This window comes from Rousettus aegyptiacus, unplaced genomic scaffold (assembly GCF_014176215.1).
Source record: "Rousettus aegyptiacus isolate mRouAeg1 unplaced genomic scaffold, mRouAeg1.p scaffold_m13_p_13, whole genome shotgun sequence".
Lineage (NCBI taxonomy): Eukaryota > Metazoa > Chordata > Mammalia > Chiroptera > Pteropodidae > Rousettus > Rousettus aegyptiacus.
Window position 1 is genome coordinate 73,694,532 of NW_023416288.1, and position 21,718 is coordinate 73,716,249.

The following is a 21,718-nucleotide window of genomic DNA, read 5'->3' on the forward strand; positions in this document are numbered from 1 at the left end:
CTGCACCTGAGCCTTGCCTTTGATGACCTCACGTTATTCAACTTACTCTTTGTCATTGACTAGATCCACTAAAAAGCTGGCATCATAGTTGAAGGTAAGGTCCCATTAATAAAAAACAACAAAAAACTGCAGTGTCATCGTTTTGCAACACACACTGTCCTGGTGATTCAACTCCAGTCACAATGACACTAGGATATGAAACTTTTGTATTCATGCTGCAAATTCGTCCATAATGCTTTGGGGTAATTTTTAGAGTTATTCACTAGTGTAGACATAACTGTGAGGTAATTTCATAATGCCCTTAAATATTATAATTGCATAGTTTTCTATTTTCAGGAGTATTAGTATTTACATATTTATACTTACATGTAGACATATCTAAGATATAAAACTGTGGGTGTCTTACAATCGAGAAAAGTGAGGTGCCTATAAAAATGAGGAAAGATACACTGGTTGGCCTGTCCTTGGAATGTAAACCCAAGGCAGAACTAACTATCCACCCTTTTTCCTTAAGGGAGCTTTACAAGAGTAGTCTTGATTATGATAACAGAATCCAATTAGCATCAGCATTATACGGGGTAAATTTATTCTAGCACTGCTTTATTTATAAAAATATTAAATAAACATGAACAAAAAGTTTTTAATAAGCTAATTATTGGAAATATAGGAATATGAGAGTAGTGTCAGACCCTAAAGAAGGTAGGATTCACAGAAACATTTTTGCACTGTATCTGAGTTAGAATTGTCCACTATCCATATTGGCATGATTAGATGAGACAATTATTGAGTAAGTTCACAAGTGCACATTTTCACTGAGCAAAACCTATTCTGCTTCTTCAGTAGAGTTGACTGTTGCATGCTTGCTGGTTGAAAGGACTCTACAAGTTTTATTATACTTGATTGAAGGCATTTATCCTAGCCAAATAGCCATCACTAACCCACAAAGTCATTTTGTGCTCTGGATGGATTCAGTCTATCAAGCCCATGGCTTGGGAAATAGAGGCAGGCTGGATTTTGGTCCCATATGTCTGATGACCTGGTGTTCTTGTGTAGGGTACAACTTACACAATTGTATCCAGTCACCTAGCTTGGACGTACACTGGAATAAGTTGCCATCTTTGCTGGCATTTATGGTGATACCTGAATGTCAGAGCCTTCTGCAAAGATTATCAGTGTATAATGATATATCTTAATGAATTGACAAAGAAATAGAAGCTTGAAAATAGACTGTAATGTACATGACATTGGAAATAAATATTACCTCTGCTCCACAGATTAACCAATACTTTGTTTTTAAAGAGATTTTAGAATACATTGCAAGAAATTATATTTGTGACACTTGAATAAGTTTGCCTTCAAGGAATGGTGTAAACTTGGAGAGTAGGTGGGCTTCTAAACTTCAGGCAAAGCTATATACTTCTTCCAGAGATGCATACTAATAAATAATGGCACTTTTCCATGTTCAGAGTTAATAACTATAACCTTTTAGATTTATATGTAACAAACTGATTCTTTTTTAGAGGCTGTACACAAATATACCACTTTACATTTACAATTGAAATTATATAATTTATATCTTAAAAGTATAAGCATTGAGGGGAGCCCCCAACTGTTTTCATTGAAAACAAAGGACACAAATAGGCTTTATTTTTGAATTGTAATGATTTGAATTATTTCTGATTAACAACAAAAAAAAGTTCTATTATTTCGATGTCCATGATTACATTATAGTACAATGGAGAAAAGTCGCTAATGGGTACTTCTGAGGTCAGGACTGACACTGTAGCATTTAAATTTGTTTATTAATGAACTCAGAACTGGACTCCTTCTTCTAGAATGTCAAGACCTATTAACGGTATAAAATCTGAAGTACTATTAAAACCTTAAACAACCAGACTATCTAAGAATATCATCCTAATGTATGGCCCCTGAAATAAGTAACCCTCTTCCAAATGCCTAGGACATGCGTGGAGGGGAGAACTTAATCAGAGGAACTGTCATAATTTCATCAATGGTAGGAGGAAAACAGGATATTCAAAATGCTGAACTACAGCAAATATAAGTGCACTTTTGGTCACTGCTTTTTGAAGAAGAAAATATCGTGCATAACAACTCGAGAATGTATTTAACATACATTACATTTGCATGAATTATGTTTATTCATATGGTCAGATACATAATGGCTTGCTTGATAAATGGCTGATTAGTTTTATAATCAGCCCAAAAGGGATCTGCTTCAAAACACTCTTTCCTGAGGGCATCTGACTCTCCAGATATTTTCAATTTTGCCTTTAAACAGTGAGACATCGACGTATTTGGCGACCCAAGCTTATCCCTATCTTTCGGTCTTGGCATTGCTTTCTCAGGCTTGGATGTCCGGAGAAATCGAACAATTGGCCACCACAAACCTCAGAGTTCCAAGGAGCACAAACAAGTTGTCAATGCAGCACCACTCCAAGGAAAGAAGGATTTTCACAAAGAGAAAATATTTCAAGGGAATCATGATTTCTTTCTTTAATAACATGAGGAAAATGTAATATTTCTGATGTAATATTACTGCAGATACCAGCCTTTGATGATGAAACTATTTCCTTCACCTGAGACTGCATGACAGATATTCAGATGTGGAACATGACTTTAATATTAAGGGAAAAAAGTTTAAATATTTCCCTATTGTTAGATAACCTTATCCTGGTGGAACTGTTTTTATTTTTTTCGCTTCATGTCTTGCCTCAGTAATATTCCCAATTCTTATGACTAATCCCTTCTTCAAATTGACTTCAATTGTTCCTTATTCTGGGACGTTTCCTCTGACTGACCCTAACTCTGAAGTCCCAGTCTGGATGTGCAATCCTCTTATAGCTTTCCAAATCAATTTGCACTCTTCAGTATCACTGATTATACTGTCTCATAATGATCAGGCAATCTGTCAATCTTTATACTTTCTTTTGTGGCTCCCCATACTGTAATCTCTTGAAGATTAGCCCTGAGGATTATTTATTTTCCTGTAAGGCTGAACAATATATTTGCTCCTTATTTGATATTCAACTAATGGTGAATAAAAGAATAAAGTCCTTACAAAGCAATTTACATTCTATTACATACCAACATAAATATCCTTAACCTTTTACTAAACTTGATTTTGGTTATCTATTTGCCTCTGTTCTTGCCATTATCATAAACTCCTTTCAGAAAGGAAATAACTCAGATTGTGAAAAAAAGAATCTTCACTACTTTTAGGTAGAAAATTCTCAGATCAGTATTATTTCACTGGAGACATAGATCTGTGTTCAGGTAAGAGTTGAATGTTATTCTCTTTCTGATAATATAATTAAAAGGGTTGCTGGGGTCAAGAAAATAGAAAAACTAATATAGATACATAGCGGTCAATTACAACATGGGAAGTTAATACTGGAAAGCCTGTAGCAAGAGAGTATTATAATTAAGATAAAGAAATTAAAATAGTATATCAGTTGGCAGGAATGACCAATTAGGGCAAGTATTATGTAACCAAATTTATGAATTATAAGAGTGCCTATTCATTATTATAGCTGTTTCCTCATAATATAAGTTCTTTATGTTATAAATAACTTGTACTTGCTCCTTGCAAAGATGAACACAGCTTTAAAGTTCGGAGTACTGAATTTGAAATTGTGATGTTTAATAACGTGTTTATATAGCTTATGATTTCTGCCACTTCTTAATTTTGACTTTTTCTTTTCTGCAAGAAGTTTATAACTCTGAAAATATCTTTATCTAGTGAATATAAAAAATATATCCAGGTAAACACACTGAAGATTTCATTTTACCTACTGGCATTTAAAAAGTAAGTAAACTTCAATTCAGTCTTTGGAATTTTAACACAAATCGTGCCTAAATAAGAGGTATCGACAATATAGTTTATTTCAACATACACATATTCTTATGAATATAGACTTTGCTTCAATCTTGCCACCTTTAAGAAGCCTTCAATAAAAATTTGGCAACAAAAATTTTGCTCCCTAATGCTTGTGTTTTAATTAACCCCATTATCATAATTGACTATCACTGGTTATTTTCTGCTTTTGCAAACTTCTTGTTTATAGTTTATCTTACTCATTTGCTTTATGTATAGGTTATGTCAATAATGGGATAGTTTCAAAGTGAGAATATTCAACCCAGTCAGTATCTTCCCTGCTCAACAATACATTCAATCTGCCATTCATTTGCTAAGCGTGATTGAAACAAAGCACTGATCAGGCATCTGTGAAAAAATGTATAAAAGTACTAATTGTGAGTGACAGCCAATTAAGTTGGGGTGAGAGGTGAGGGTGGGGTGGGTAGCCTAATGTAGATGATTTGCCTAAACTGATTCCCACAGGACACCTGGCAAATTTAAAAGTGAATTGAATTTTTTTTTTCTTAAAAGAGTTTGCATTTTATATATTTCATTATATAGAGGAACTACGTAGAAATGATTTAAATATCATAATTAAACTGATTATTGGAGAATGCATGTTAATATACAGTTTAAATAGGCCATATTTTGATATATAACAATAAATCAACTGTTATTTTTTGTTTTCTGAAATGTGTATATATTTATATCTTCAGTTTTCTGAAAGATACTTATTTTATAAGATAGGTGCTTGTAATTTCACCCTATAGCAATGTTTCCAAAATAGACGTGGAAATTTTTATATATACATTTAAGTAAAGACCTTCATAATATTTAAAGACCTTATCTGTCAATGTTTAATGGTTCAATCAACTCATAACTATTTATTTAGTATCTATACTTTTTTTGGCATCATATAAACAATGAAGAATACTACTTGCATTGCAAGCTGCTTCACTACAATCTAATGCATTTTATTGCTAGTTAAATTCTTTATAAAAATTTTTGTACTTTTATATAGATACATATATGTATGTATATATATGTATATATACACACACACACATATATATATATATATTTCATAGTATATAACAGTATTTCCAAAAAATGAATTACAGGAAAAAAGATACTCTGCATAAAAGGGGATCTGTGACCAAGTAAAATTTGGAAATACTTTTATATGTGAAGATTCAAAATGCATATTACCAAGTGATTGGCTTAACCAGAGAACACACAGTCTATAAACATGAAAACTATTTAATTTCTTCAATAGTCAAGAAAATGTATATTAAAACAATAAGAAGAGTTTTTTTGATTGGTTATATTAGGGAAGATAGGAAAAAAATATAATCTTCAGTGTTGACAAAGAAATAGGGAAATGGACATGCCCATATATAGAATGGGCAAGTGTGGCTGGTTGTTCTGTACATTGGTACCAACTTTCTGGCTGGGAGTATGTACCAGAAATAATATGTTTACATTTTGATCCAGCAACTCTTTGATGATTGAACTCTAAAAAAAAAAAAAAAAAAAAAAAAAAATTAAGGATCTGAAAACACACACACATATAATCTAAGTTTGGAATATTTTTCTGTGCTATCTTTTTTTTTTTACACTGACAGCACCCTGTCCTCCTAGGTGGCCTCCCATCCACATACTAACCAGGTCCAACCGTACTTAGCTTCCAAAATCAGATAGTATCAGGTGTGTTCAGAGTAGCAAGGCTGTAGACTCTGGGCTATCTTAAAACTGTGTGGTATGATGAGATAATTGTTTTTCCTTATCTACATTTTCTACTTTTCAAGACTTCTGTTTAAAAAGATACATAAAAATTTCTTGAAAAATTGTTTAAAATCATTTAACCTAACATTGAATAAAATAGGCCTCTATTTTAAAATACTAAATACAACCAAAGTGAAAACTATTCCACTTTAATTTTTAACAGTTAATATCCTGAACCTTATAGAATTTATTAATATGCAACCTAAGGAACTGGACAAACACAGGCATTTATAACTGAGTGACAAAAACTAAAAATAATAAAAACAAAGAATAGCTCAGATGACCCTCAAATGTTTTATCATTCAGTCTAAAAAGCTGACTTTGGTGCCTCAATTTGTTGCAAGGAAAGATGAAAGCTAACCCATTATGTGAAAAAATCTCTTGAGGTGAATGGACATTCACAGAAATATCAAGCTGATGTCAAACGATGCCAATTTTTAACATAATAGAATACTGCAACATTTTCATCTTCTTAGATATGTTACTTGTACTTTTATAATTATACTGTCCATTGTTCTAAAACAATATATCCTTAAATGTAGAATCCTTAATAGTCCAAAGGGACAGGTTTAAAGTAGTTACAGACTATTAGCATTACTTGAAAGTAAATCTAGAGAAGAAAGGCTAATCAAGAAGGAGGGCAATATTTACAGATTTGGATTAAAATAGATCAGTAAAGAAAATAGAACCTGATAGATTCAATAGAAATGAGGAGTGATGCTATCTCATGAGAGGCAAAGATGGGAATGTAAATTAAGAATAACCATTTGTATCTCCCTAAAAAGGAAAAAAAGAAAACTCCTAAATAAAAGGCATTATGTTTATGCAAACTTTTATTTCTTATGGCATGTATTTCATTCAAAATCAAATTGAAGCATACAACAATTATACTGCTCTAGATAAGCACATAGCAAAGCATGAACTCAAAATAATAAAGTAAAATGATTACTGATAAAAATAATACATACGACAATTATTTTTAGAATTAAATAAAGAATAAAGGCAGTATCTCTAAATATTTCACTAGGTATCCCACATAAAAGTAGAGGTACTAGTTCATGTAACCATAACAAATTTGGAAAGTATTTTTTAAATGCAGAAAAATGTTTTAGCATCTGTATTATTATCTGACTCAAATCTCACAGTAACTTATTTAATACTTAATAGAGCCTCAGTTATTTTTATCTTGTCTCTGTGTAGTCCAATATAGTAGCCACTAAACACATTTGCCTGTTTAAATTTATTTTTAAATAAATTAAAATTAAATAAAATAATATGCAAGTCCTCGGTTATACTAGCCGTATTTCATGTGCTCAGTGCGGCGAGTGGTTCCCCTGTTGAACACTGAAGATATAGAACATACCCATCACTGTGAAAATTTCTATAGACAGGTCTTAAGAGACTACTTGAGAAAACAATCCATACCAATAACCAGGGTATAATCCTGTGCACAGATTCTAGAATCAAAACCCCAATGTAGTGAGTCGGTTCAGGAATGGCTATCCCCATTTTATAGATTAAGATCCATGCCCAGAAAGATAAAATGCTTTTGCTGAAGTCATATATGGAGCACAAGGCAGATCCATGAACTGAATATTACTAAAAACTATGCCACTGCCACTAACTTAATCTTATTTAAACTGAGTGGATATAAACAATCTCCAAAAATGCTTTGTACTGAAATTTAGACAAATGTTCAAAGGCTAACTGTATTGCTCCATACAGAATAATAGAAAAAGTGCAACAAAATCAATCATTTAAAAACCTAATTAACCCGGCAGATAGTTAGGGTGAATATGCTATAGCTGTCAAGTTAATCAGTATCCAATGCCTATACATGGTAGGCATAATGGATTTTAACTTACACCATTTTAGTTAGGAAAATACTACATATAAAGCAGTATTTGAAGGAGATCATTAATATAAGTAAAAATATGATTGCCAGACTGGTTTGAGCATAAAATGCATTTTGAAAAAAGGCACTGTATTCATAATAAAACAATTTGGGAAGAATAAGTGTCTTGGGTTACAGTTTCCTTTGTAGCTCGATATTTCTGAATCTTTGACTTCCTTAGAAAAAGCACATAGTATAATTATAGTATCAGTTATTAAGAACAAAATAATTATGCTTTATTTAAAGTAGTTGAATTTTCTAACTAGTTTCCCTTGTCCAACTGAGTATATCCTGTATAGCCAAGAAGAAAACACACATACCTACTCTTTCTCTACTTATCCCTAGATATTAATTCATATTTCTCTTCCTTAGCCAAACACAAATGCTACCTCTTATCATATTCTGGCAGGGTTGGCCAACACTTCTATGGTCAAAAAATTTCAGAGCAAGAATGCCTGCAATAGTCACAGATCTGCATACAAGAAGCACCACAGTAGAAACAGGCTTAGGAATTCACACAGGACCCACTGGGCAGCTTGCAGGCAGCAGGAGAAAAACCTGTATATATTGGTATAACCTTGTGAGGGACTTTCTGGTCCTGATCCATAGTTTGGAGAGTCAGTTTCAAGAAACAGCAGACTTTAGGGTTTGTGCAGGGCACAGGATAACAGCAAAGCTCTTCGCTCTAATATTTGGACAAGATCATGAATTTAAATTTTCTCACTTGTAGGCAGAATTTCTTTGGGTTATATTTTGAATACTTAGGAAGGAAAAAAGTAACTCAAATTGTTTTTGGTAGGAACCAAAACTATCTGAACTAAGTAAATGAAATGAAGAATGAAAAAATGTGCTCTGAAGGAGATTTTGCAGATCTGTAAGCCATAGCTCACTCTGCTCTTGAGGTAGGGGTGGCATCAGAGCTCATTAGATGGCATTTTGTAACATAGACATGTACATAGCAAGTGATCATGAATATTTATTACCTACATGTATTATAATATTATATTTAAAAAGAACTATTGACTTCTAGCTTAATATAATACTATAAGCACTCAAATCTACTTCCCTTCTTTCCTTTTGTTTTAAAAATAATAAAATTATAACTGCTGAAGGGGGAAAAAAGAAAAAGTACCAGTAGAACACCAGGAAATCTAAGAAACCAGGTAGAAAGTGAGCAGGTGACAAGCAAAAGAGTATGAAAAAATGCACCCTAAAGTACCAGTAGTAAATTCTTAGTTCCCACAGAACACAAAGGGTAAGGGTGAGGCATAGTACAGTCATCCTGGGAATTCATTAAAATCCACCACATAGAATGGATAGGCCTGTAAAACACCTTCTCCTCTCACACCCTCTCCAAGTCATAGAGCATGCCTTCTCACAGAAATGGCTTTTACCCCCAGGATAAAGTCTAAGATGTGCATTATTAGTCTAAGAAAACAAACCATCTCTCTAGAGAAAGCACCCAATATGGTGTAAGAATGTGAAAGATAAGCAGAACAGAGTCTAGAGTTAACTCCCAGCTTCAATTACAGACTGCAAGTTAAGTCAGAAATGCCAAAGTAATACTGTCTTCACTTTGGCAATGGTGGCAATTTGGTGCACTCAATACTGAAAAGAAGACCCTAAAGTGAAGCCTGTGTCTCAACACATTCTCATTTAAGGAAGAAAGTTATGTTGAAAGAAACCTATACAATCATGCAGAAAATTTACCCCAGCTACCAGTCCTATTAATCAGCCTCATCCTTCATTCATATATTAAACTAACATCCAAAAACATCAGAAATTTATAGAAAACCAACAGCATGGAAAAGAGTAAAAAGACTATCAAAATGTAACAAGTCACAAGAAATGAAACAGGTAAGTACAGGAACAGAAGAAAGCTTTAAGAATCTTCTAATTTGTATCCTCAGAAAAATTTTAGTGGATCCATAAATCTACTAAAAATAGCCTCCTAGCTTTTTAAAGAGCTATCATTATAGCAGAGAATCAATGGATTTAAAAAAATAGATATTTGTTTATTATTTGAGTAATAAATAAAGATAACCACTGGAAGAGCTCAAAATAATAGCAGAACTAGCAAAAATTGGTAGTGGTGAAATATTACTAAATTTCTATTCTATTGATAGCAAAGAGTCAACATATTCTATCTATAGTTGATAAATCAAAACACTGAAGTAGTATGTTTCTAATGATAATATGCTATAGCAAGTTCGGAGTTAACACCAGTTACTTGGGGCAAAAATGATATCATTTAAATTCAGTTCATTTTTCACATCAACTAGCATATATTCAACATGCTTGGAAATCTTTCTAATGACAATCTAAAGCAGTAACCAATCACCAGAAAAGTAATCTCAAATAGATCCCAAATAGAAATGTATTGGGGAAAATATTGACTGTAAGTTACTTGAGGGCAGAGAGTATTTCATTTTCCATTTTCAAGAGATATAAAAACATAAAAACTATATAAAAGGTGTTTTCTTCTGGATCTGGGGGAGAAGAGCCACAACTTCTTTACATTTTTGGACCATTTTATATATACTTTTTTCAAATGTTGTGCAGACATTATTTAATCATTTAAAGTATATTTAAAAATCTAATTCAGCTATGGGGCTGAGACTAGGTTGTTAAAAAAACTAAATGAACTTAAAATAAATATTAAAAACACTTTTTAAAATGAGGATGTGAACATCAGAATTGTCAATAAGACATTAAGAATGACAGATTTTATTATCTCATATTCAAATCAGCAGCTAATTTGAATTTTGAGAGACTAATGTATAACTTACTAGTGACAGAATGGTTTCCTCTTTCTATGAAGGTTTAGAAAATACTTCCATATTTCTACCTTTGGCTACGTATTTCCTCAACTATTTTATTTGTGTATTGTTAAAAATATTGACAATAGAAATCAGTATAACCTAAAATGAATTAATCACAATTTTAAGAATTACTGTTTTTATGTGTTTACAGTTGGTTCGTTTAATTTAGTGAGAATGAAACATCTAAAAACTGAATAAGAATTAAATAAAGAGTACCTACTAAACTCAGCATGTAAATAATAATAGTTAATTAGACTTTACTAATATTAGTACTAGTAGCACTTTGTTAGTAAAACTGCCTTTACTAGTACAAACTATGATTTATAAATGTGCGGCAACAGCAAGAAATTTTGTGTTAACTCAAAAGAAATTGTTTATAGTAAACAATATGTTCTTAGAAATACATTTAAGCAATACATTGAAGAACAAGATTTGAATGATGTTTAAAATCGACATATTTCAAATGACTGTTCTGGAGAAAAGCTTCCTTAAAAAATATGTTAAGATGGAAATGCATTTGATCAAATACTGATATATATCACCATTTCAGAATTAAGAATCAGAAATAATTTAAATTAATATATAATCACTTCATATATTTTTTTAAAATATTAAGGAAAATCAAATAGTAACATATTGACAAGTCATGATTAAATGTATTATAAATGCAAATATTGTTTAAATATATGTGCATATTTAATGCATGAATAAAAGTCATCAAGCATTCTGTAAAGAGTCATTTAACAAATGATAATAAGATATTTATAAATATAATCTTCATAGAAGAGTAAACATCACTAAAAGTATTTCCAATAATTCTCGCTATAGCAAATCTCTTTATCCTCCCTACACCCCACAAATCTTTTTACTCCTGAAATACTTGCATATCAAGACTAAGTGATATAAAACTTTTTAAACATCATATTATAAATTTTTATTTTTCAATTACAGTTTGGATACAAAATTTTATTAGTTTCAGGTATAAAACATAAATATGATGACACATAAATAACTTATGAAGTGAATACCCCAATAAATCCAGTACGCATCTGACACCATACATGGCTATTACAATATTATTTACTATATTCCTTATGCTGTACTTTACAGTCCCATGACTCTTTTCTAAATACCAATCCCTTCCCCTTTTTAATCCTTTCCCTTTTTTCACCCACCCCCTAAAAAATCCTCCTATCTGGCAACCCTCAAACTGTTCTCTGTATCTATGAGTCTGTTTGTTTTATTTATTTTGTTCTTTAGATTCCACATATAAGTGGAATATCTTCTTTCATCCCCTTCCTTTCAGTGTGTGCGTGTGTGTGTGTGTGTGTGTGTGTGTGTGTGTGTGTTTCAATGTGAGTTAATCTGTTATAGGCAGCATATGTAAGGGACTTGTTTTCTTATCCATTCAGTCTCCCTATCTTTTATTTTAAATTTATTTATTTAAATTAGTTTCAAGTATACAGTGCATTGGTTAGACATCTATATAGTTTGTAAAATGATCACCCCAATTGCTCTCTCCCTCCCCTGACCTCCACCTAACCAATGTATTAATGCTAACTGCATTCCTTATGCCGTGCCCCCCATCCCCGTGACCATCCATTAGCTACTAATTTGTACTTCTTTAACCCTTCACCCCATTCTCCCTGCCACCCAAATCCCCAACCAAATTGTCACCAAATTGTCCACTATATTTGTGAGTCTGTTTTTGATTAGTTTGTTCTTTTTATTCCTTAGATTCTGCATATAAGTGAAATTATATAGTGTTTAATCTTTCCATGTCTGACTTAAGTACCTTCTAGGTCCATCAAAACAGTATCTTTTTCCATCCCTTTCCTTTTCATATGTAGGGGTCTTGTTTTCTTACCCTTTTAGCCACTCTATCTTTTGGTTGGAGCTCTTAATTCTTTTCCATTTAAGGTACTTATTGATAAGAATGTAGTTGTTATTATTCTTTATTCCTGTTTTTGATACATGTTTTTTCTTCTTAAAGAAGTCTCTCCAACATTTCCTGTAATAAATTCCTTTATGGTTCGGTGGTGATAAATTCCTTTAGTTTATTTTTGTCTGGGAAGCTTTTTATCTGTTCTTCAACTCTAAATGATAGCTTTGCTGGATAAATTAATCTTGGTTTTAGATCCTGGGTCTTCATCTTGTTGAATAGTTTTTGCCAAGCCCTTCTGTCCTGCATAGTTTCTTTTGAGAAATTAGCTGCCAGTCTTATGGATGTAACCTTATAAGTAACTATCTGTTTTTCTCTTGCTGCTTTTAACAGTCTTTCTTTATATTTAACCTTTGGTATTTTAATTATGATGTGTTTTGGTGTTGACCTCTTTGGATCCCTGATTTGGGGAATTCTCCGAGCTTCCTGGGGTTTTATGTCCATTTCTTTCACTAGGTTAGGCAAGTTTTCCATCATTATTTCTTCAAACAGCTGTTCAAAATCTTGATTTTCTTCAGTTAAACAGATCAGATGGATATTTGTATTTTTAATAGTGCCCCATATGCTCCATAAATTATTTTTATAGTCTTGGCATCTTATCTCTTGCCATTCTGATTGCATGTCCTTGGCTTTCTGTTCTCTAGATAGGGCATTTGATCTTTCTCTTTTTTCACTTTGTTTATTCCATTTAATATACTTCTCATCTTGGATAATGTGTTCTTCATTTCGGACTGGTTCCCTTTTATAATTTCCATTTCCATTTTTATCTCTTTGTTGAGGTTCTCACTGAATTTATCTACACTTACAAAAGTTCATTGAGCATCTTTATAACCAGTGATTTGAACTCTGCATCTGTTAGATTACTTGACTCCATTACCCCTCTTCTATCATATGATTTCTGCTTCTTTATCTTTCCATTTTGGCTGCCTTCCCATGTCTGTTTCTATGTACTAAGCAAAGCTCCTGAGTCTCCTGGTCTTATTAGTGTGAATTTGTGAAGTAGGTATCCAGTGGCATAGTCCCGAGAGGCGTTCAACTGCAGGCCAAATTTAGCTCAAACATCTACCCCTCTGGGGCTGCTTGTTAAGATTCAGCAAGCAATCCACAGAAATCAAGTTCAGCTGCCTCCAGTGTGAGTCTAAGCACTGCTCCGCAAGGAAAACCTGACTTGCTGAGGATACACCTGGATGTGGCTTGGGTGGGACCGCAAGTTGGGCTGGGGCGTTTTCAGAGAATCCTCTAGGCAGAGCTACCTTTGTTATCCAGTTTGATGACATCTCAGCTATGGTGGCGCTGTGTCTGCACACTGGGAGTGGAGAGAGCTCAACAGGGAACAATGGATACCGTCAGCACTTCTGTACAGAGCAAGTTTCGCCTTGGCCCTCACTCCGACAATGTCTCTTTGTAAGTCCCCGGTTCCCCCTGTGCGCAACCTAATCAGCACTGGTGCTCAGAGTGAGCAGGTCTGTCACCGTGAAAATCCACTTGCAGACACAGCTCCTTTAAGAAGCATCTGCCACTGCCGCTGCCACAGCCTCTGTCTCACTCAGCCAATCAGGACTGAGCAGCCTCGCATCCTCACCCTGTTCTACCTTCTGCTGTTCCAGGGTGATGTCCTGGATTTCTCCCTAGTTGTATGGCTTATTCATCTTGATCCCAGGTGATTTTTCCTTGATGCTTGCTCCTTGTTTCCGTCACAACTTTGATTTGGTCACAGAGGGATAAACAAAGCCTCTATCATCTACACCATCCCCTCCCCCCTCAACCTATCTTCTGATTGGAATATTCAATCCATTTACATTTAAAGTAATATGTAGTTATTGCCATTTTATCATTCATATTTTTTCATCTTTTTTTCTTCTTCTTAAAGAATTCCCTCTAACATTTCTCGTAATACTGGTTTAGTGATGATGAACTCCTTTAGTTTCTTCTTATCTGGGAGGCTCTTTATCTGTCCTTTGATTCTAAATGACAGCTTTTCTGGGTAGAGTGACCTTGGGTTTCATCATTTTGAATATTTCCTGCCAATCTCTTTTGGCCTGCAAAGTTTCTGTTGAGAAATCAGTTGAGTCTTATGGGAGCTCCCTTGTAAGTAACTAACAGCTTTTCTCTTGCTACTTCTAAGATTCTCTTCTTGTCTTAAAGCTTGGACATTTAATTGCTGTGGGCCTCTTTGGGTTCATCTTGTTTGGAACTCTCTGTGTTTCCTGGGCTTTTATGTCTATTTCCTTCACCAAATTAGGGAAGATTTCTGTCATTATTTCTTCAAACAGGTTTTCAATTCTTTGCTCTCTACCTTCTTCTGGTATCCCAACTATTGGTATGCTTGATGTTGTCCCAGAGTACCCTTAAACTATCTTCATATTATTGTATTCTTTTATCTTATTGTTGTTCTGGTTGGGTGTTTTCTGCTACCTTATCTTCTAAATTGTTGATTCAATCCTCTGCTTCATCTAATCTGCTGTTAATTTTTCCTAAGGTATTCTTCATTTTAGTTATTGTATTCTTCATTTCTGACTGGTTCTTTCTTGTTTTCTATCTCGACTTTTATGTTTCTATCCTCTTGTTGAAGTTCTTACTCAGTTCCTCTTCCTCCAAATTCATTGAGCATCCTCATAACCAGTGTTTTGAATGCTTCATTTGGTAGATAGCTTGTCTCCATTTTGTTTAGTTCTTTTTCTGGAGCTTTGTTCTGTTCTTCTATTTCAGACATATTTCATCTCCATGTTTTGGCTTATTCTCTGTGTTTGTTTCTATATATTAGGTAGGGCTTATATGTCTCCCAGTTTTAGGAGAGTGGCCTTATGTAGTAGGTGTCCTGTGGGGCCCAGAGGTAAGGTATTCCCTGGTCACCAGAGCCAGCTGCTCCAGGTGTGTCCCTTGTATGGGTTATGTGTGTCCTTCTGTCGTAGCTGAGCCTTGGTTGCTGTCTGTATGCCAGTGGGAGGGACTGACCCTTGGGCTGACTGGCTGTGAGGACTGGCTGGTGAGGGGCAGACCCAGTTTTCAGGTGGCCTTTTCTGTAAGTCCCCAGTTGTTAAACTTCTGTTCAGCTAGCCTTCAGGAAATTCCCAAAGATCGTAGTCTTTTAGAAACTTTCTTGATCAGTAAGAAAAAAGCTATCATTAGGTGGTACATGGAGAAAAAAAAGTAAATATTGTTTACCGTTACATTTTCACTCAAAATCATACTTCCTTCCTGGTTCTATGAAGAAATAATTAGATTAAGCACTACGAATGACAAGACAAAATTTCATAGAAGCAAAAGATTGCTCTTTAAAGTATCTATTATGTGCCAGACACTGTGTTAGAAGTACTTGTAGGCATTTCTCATTATGTAGCATAAATATATATTTCCCTCCAAAGTAATAATCTAGCAAAGAAAAAGCTGGAGCAGCTTTCCATTCCATACAGATTTTATGGTAGCCAGAGGAAACTTTGTTATCCAGGACATCATATGGTCCTGATAAACTCACCACCTTGGCTAGCAGGAGGAGGGAGAGACTTGAGTGGGTAAAGGCATGTAGGTTAAAAAGCCTTACGAATATTTAGCGTTGAGTGAATATTTTGATTATTTCAAATCAGTTAAAAATGGGGAATAAAAAGACACCTGGCAGGAGAGGGAGATTTTAGAAAAGCAGCAGAACAAACTCAAGAATTCTAGTGTTTCAACTGTTAAACAGAAGAGAAGATTTAATGAGAATAGAAGATTTAATGATTTGAGAAAGATAAAGAAATATATACTAATGGAAAATATATAGGATGTTATCAGATTGAAAAAAATCAAATTTTTGAGTACATAAGTTGGAACATTTCCTGGTGATTATCAAATCTGTTTGGTGTTCTTATCAGAAGTGGGTGGAGTTGAAAAATCCCTGGCTTAAAGGAGGTAAAGAAAAGGGAAGTCAAGCTGTTCAAGACCATTAAAATGAGTGAAATACCTGGGCATTCTTCTGATGTGGTAGAGGAAGCTTTATTTTATTAATTAAAAAAAAAATTAAGGTTATTGGGGTAACATTGGTTAATACAATTATATAATTTTCAAGTGTACATTATAATTTGACATCTGTATATTCTATTGTGTGTTTACCACTCAAAGTCCAGTTAGGAAGCTTTATTTTAAATGATGTTTAAAACCCAGAAGAATGCCACAAGTGATATGACGTAAAGGAGAGATCTTGGAGTCAGACAGTCCTGAATTTGGATCTCAACTTAATCATCTACTAAAACATGACCCTAGACAAATTATTTTACTTCTGAGTTATGCTCGGTTTCCTCAAGAGAGAGAGAAAAAAAGGGATGTATAGGTATAATAAAAATTAATGCAAGGGGCTGCTGTACCTTAAAGAGGGGACTTCTGCCAATATGACCACACTGCATTTTTGCCTCTTAAAAGTTGACATACTCAGTACTTTCACCAAAATCTCAATAGAGGGCAAAACAGAGAAACAACTGAATTCGATTTGGAGAGCTTCAACAAATTTGCTTAGCAAGGAACTGAAAGCTAAAAAAAAAAAGGAAAAGATTCTTTTCAGCATGTTAAAATGAATTATTTTTAGTAAGAATGGTGTGAAAACTCCTTTTTTGGAAGTTACATAATTACTTGGAGAGAACACACTACTTCCAATCATTTACCACCGACCCTGAAATTCTACCAGCTAAGGTCCACTTTGTAAAGCAGAAATATTAACTGCTATAAACAGTGTCCAAAAACGGGTCCCTATTGTGTCTTTTATTTTTATTTTTTAATTAATTAATTTTGATTTCCTTATACTTTAGTTTTGATTTTATGAACAAAGAGCTTTTTGATTTAAGGATATGTTACCCTGTCATATTTTTGCATACATCCTGTATAATACTAAATGCAGAATCAAGCAGTTGCATGTACATCTGCAATTTCAGTGGAGGGTTTATTAGATTGCTCTTAAAATTTTAAACTGTCAATACAGTGAAAAAGAGACTATCATAATATTTCTACATATATTTCAATCCAGTTACATTTTATGTTTTCACTAAAAGTTTTTTTCTAAAAAGTAAAAAGGTCTATTTCATTAATTACTAAAAATTAACCAATTATTTAAAAAGTTCAAAATCTTAATGTATCTAAATGTTTAATAAAATAATTAATGTCCTTCGGATCCCTATTAATCCATTTTAAATTTCTGAAAGGAAGAAAAGAACATTCACATTGCAACTATGTTATTAGAATCTCTTATGAGAAAAGAGTTGCAAAATTTTAACTCTAATAAGTAGCTATACTTTTAACTAATGATATCATAGAGTAGAAAATGTGGTGAGAATAAAACTGTCATAACTAGAAAACTTTAAAAACCACAATACGCCCTCCTTCTTTTTATACAGTTTGTCCTAGAAACAAAAATCCCTAAAAGGTGCTATAAAGTTTAGATTAGATGTCATAACACTGAGGGAGTGGGACACAATGGTAGTCGTGAGGCATGAATAGATCTAATGAATAATATCAAAAAGGTAATAAACTTGCTATGAGTTTACTAATCTTCAAATTTCTGTCCAATTCAGATGAAAGTGGGTTTCTAGTCCCTTTAAAGATAAATTACCTCCATTCGTACCCTTGATGCTAGCACTTTCTCCCATCACCTTTCAGACTGTTTCAACATTTTATTCTTTTCCTTTTTGCCTTTTCATCTTTTTGTTTCTACTGCCTTCTTTCCCCGAGATCTTTTCTCACTTTTGCTCTCTCTCAAGCCCCCAGCCTATCATTTGCCTTTTAATCAGCTTTTCCCCAAAGAAATAGTGGATACTACTTGTCCTCTCTATATACACTCTCTTAGTACCATTCAAGTCACTGACGTTAAAAACATCCTTGCCAAATAAGATGACTTGTGTCATGTTTCAATCTTAAATCACTATTAGGTCTGTGATAATGCTTTTAAAATATCTCTTAGCTTTAAAAAAAAAAATCTCTTCTATTGTCCTTTGACTGCTGGTTTTTGGTTCCCTACTGTCTTAATCACATTTTTCTTGGTTCTTCTTTCTTCCCTTGCCCAATGTCTAGTCTTACAGCTTTTCTGTGGTTGTCTTCCTTTAATCTCCTTCAAAATTATGGACTCTAGGGTCTATGGCCATGCCACTCTGAACAAGCCCGATCCCACCTGATCTTGCTCGGAAGCTAAGCAGGGTCGGGTCTGGTTAGTACTTGAATGAGAGACCACCTAGGAAGACCAGGTGCTATAGAGGTAAAAAATAAAAAATAAAAATAAAAAAAGAGATTGTAAGCTTACAAGGTCCTTGCAATCTGTGAGGTCAACCAAGGGTTGCCTTGCCTAAAAAAATAAAGATTAAAAAAATAAATCATGGACTCTAGTCTTCTGCATATGATATAATTGCAAAAATACATCATCTCTGATTGTTAACTGTGCCCTGAACAGGGTTATCCCACTAGAAATATAAATATACTTCACAAACAACACTTATTATCACCTCCAACTTCCTACCACCTACCACCAAATCTGCAATTCTTCCTGTGTTCTAGATATTACCAAGTTCACAATCAGCCAAATACAAATATCCAGGCGCGTAATTCCAAGGATCTCAGTTTTTTCTGTTTCTCTAATTGTAACATTAGTTTTAAAATTAAAGTGTTCTGTTCTCTCTTAAATCTGTCCTCTTATTTTTTACCTTGTCTTTCCCCTAGTTAAGATTATCATTCTGATTATCATTCTTAATTTTTTAGACGATACCCTCTTAACCTTGACACATAGATTCCAATATGTTTCTACTTCCAATTACTTCTTCCTATTGCCCTCAAGGATATCTTTAAGCAGGATAATCTAGTTATATAATAATAACTTCATTGCCCAAAACTTTTTAGAATATTTAAGGTCCTTAACATAGGGCACTCAAAACTTTAAATTTTGGCATCGATCCATATTTAAAGACTGCATATACCAATGTTTTCCAATAATGTTCTCCAATTACCCACAAACAATACACCATACTATAGCTTGTAAACCACTTATTCTTTTCTCTATATATAACTTAGCTTATTCTGTTCCCAATGCCTGGAATGCTCTCTATAGTTCTAGTGTGAAGAATATCTGCTATATTTTGTTTTGTTTTTTTTTCACAACTTCACCTTAAATAAACCTTTTCTACTTACCTGTCTCCAATCCCTCAGTACAATGATTAAATCTCTTTTTACAGTTTATATTGATTCTTTAGTCCTAAAGTATATATTTTCCATCTTCATAACTTCTCAAATCTAGGTGATTACTCATTATTTTTCTGAAAATTTTTGTAATCTTGTGAGTTATTTATAGTATATGCTCAATGAATATGTACTGAACGGAACTGAGTATCAGGGGACTGTGTAAGAATAATTACAGAAATGTAGATTGGATTAGTATAGACATATGAGATCAAAAGAGTGATTAATCAATGTGGACTACAATGGTGAAAAAGCATTCATATGAGATAGAATTGAGCTGCGCCTAGCATAACCAGTAAATTGTGATAAGCCAAAAAGAGAGAAAGCTACAGAGTAATAACAATACTTAAAAAAGAATAGGAAGAAAATGGGATATTGCATGTTTGGAAACAGAAAATAGATATATAAGTCAGGACCTAATGTCTTTGTAAAATAATAGGGGAAAAGGTTAGGAAAGAAAAAGAGCCCACTTGCGGGGGGCAGTTACATGATTACAAGCCTTAGATTTGTAGTTTTATCTAGCAGACACTGGGTAGGCATTAAGGACCATGAACAATTTATGAGACAGAGAAATAGGAGCAATTATTTGTCGTATGATGGTCTGAATAAAAAAATAGTATGTGATAATTAATAATAGTAAAATCGATTGTCCCGAATATTTTTAGAACTCTTCTAGAAGCATAATTTCTCTTTAAAATTCTAATCTCTGTATTCATTTCTATAGCTTTAAGTAGTCAATTTACAACAAGTGCTATGAATATATTTTATAGGATCTAAGTTGCATGTCATAGATTTAGCATTTTCATCTGGTCAATTAAATAATTCATTCTGAGCTTTACCTATTTAAATGTTTGACATTTCAATATCAGACTTAAAATATTGTCTCACCTCCCTTCCTTTGTATTTTAAGGATGATGCACTATTCACTTATTTTCAATTGTTAAGACATAGCATTTGTCCGATGGATAGTAATCAGACCTGAAAAGCCAAGGAAACCCTCTTTTTTTTCCTCTTTATAGAGCAACTGATTTTGCTTGGGTATATAGTCTAAATAAAGAGAAAATGATTGTAAAGGATTAAGACTCTGTAACTGTCAAGCTTATTACTTTAAACATTAGGAACTAAACTAGGAATGTACTGTATAGCTTTAAAAAATAAGTATTTTTTTCTAGTTGAAGTCCTAATAAAAGAATGCAAGCAATAAATCAGTAGTCTGGGATTCACAATTTACTTTAAAATGTTTCTCGGGGGTTCACTGAAGATTCTTGAATTTTTCTTTTCTAAAACATCAATCTATAAATAAAACTATCTCACAGATCTGACTGAGATCTTAAAAATGTATTCAACGAACCACAAGTAGTCAAGTAGTAATTTTAAAAGTGATCATGAAATCTTTCGGGTTTTCAAAACCTTTTCATAGGTAAATGTGATTAGCAATATTTAGAAAAGCTGAGCGTTTTCCTTATTTGACAGATATATAGAATTAAAATTAAAATACATAGCCTGCCAAAATTAATATTTGTGAAACATGGCTCAAGACTAAATAACTATCATATCAACAATAGCTCCCCCTTGAATTCAATAAATAACGGTAATATATTAGGGAAGTCTGGCCTTAATATATAAGAATATAAGAGCTATGCAACTTATAGGCAACAAGGATTTAGAGATAAAACAATAGTACATGTGTTATTCATATTATTTTATTTATTTTAATTTTGTATTAATTACCTATGTTATCAGAAAAATATTCATTAGGTATGCATATATGATGCTTTAGAAATATTAAATTCCTAAACCTTCTGAGCTTGTTTATAAAATTTTGATGTCACCATTTTGTTAATACATTCTATCTCCAAAATTATACAACCACTTGTAAATTTATGAATTATGCTTAACTTAATGATAATTTATCTCTCAGATATATACTTGATGTCTCCCTTCTCTGTAATATCTCTCAAGATATTCTGACTTAAGAATACTTAAGTGAGAACTTTTAAGTTCTCTTATTCTCATTCTATATAGCCTGTTTTTAAGCCAGACTAAATAATTAAGATATTATATTGTTATTCTTAAAATATTAAACATATAACCTATGTAATCTGGAGTATGACATTATAATTAGTGCTCTGGACTTGAAAGGTAGATTACTTCTGTCGATATTACAAAATTACTCTTAAGAGACAATAGGAGAAAGTTCTGCTGGAATGGTA

General features: G+C 33.2%; 1 protein-coding gene and 1 pseudogene across 1 annotated transcript in view; one reads left to right on the forward strand and one right to left on the reverse strand.

The window, feature by feature from the left end:
- FOXP2 (forkhead box P2) overlaps positions 1-21,718 on the reverse strand; it is a 336,947-nt gene that overhangs the window by 84,811 nt on the left and 230,418 nt on the right. The gene's annotated exons all lie outside the window — the stretch shown is intronic.
- Positions 18,413-18,535, forward strand: LOC118611258 (annotated as a pseudogene).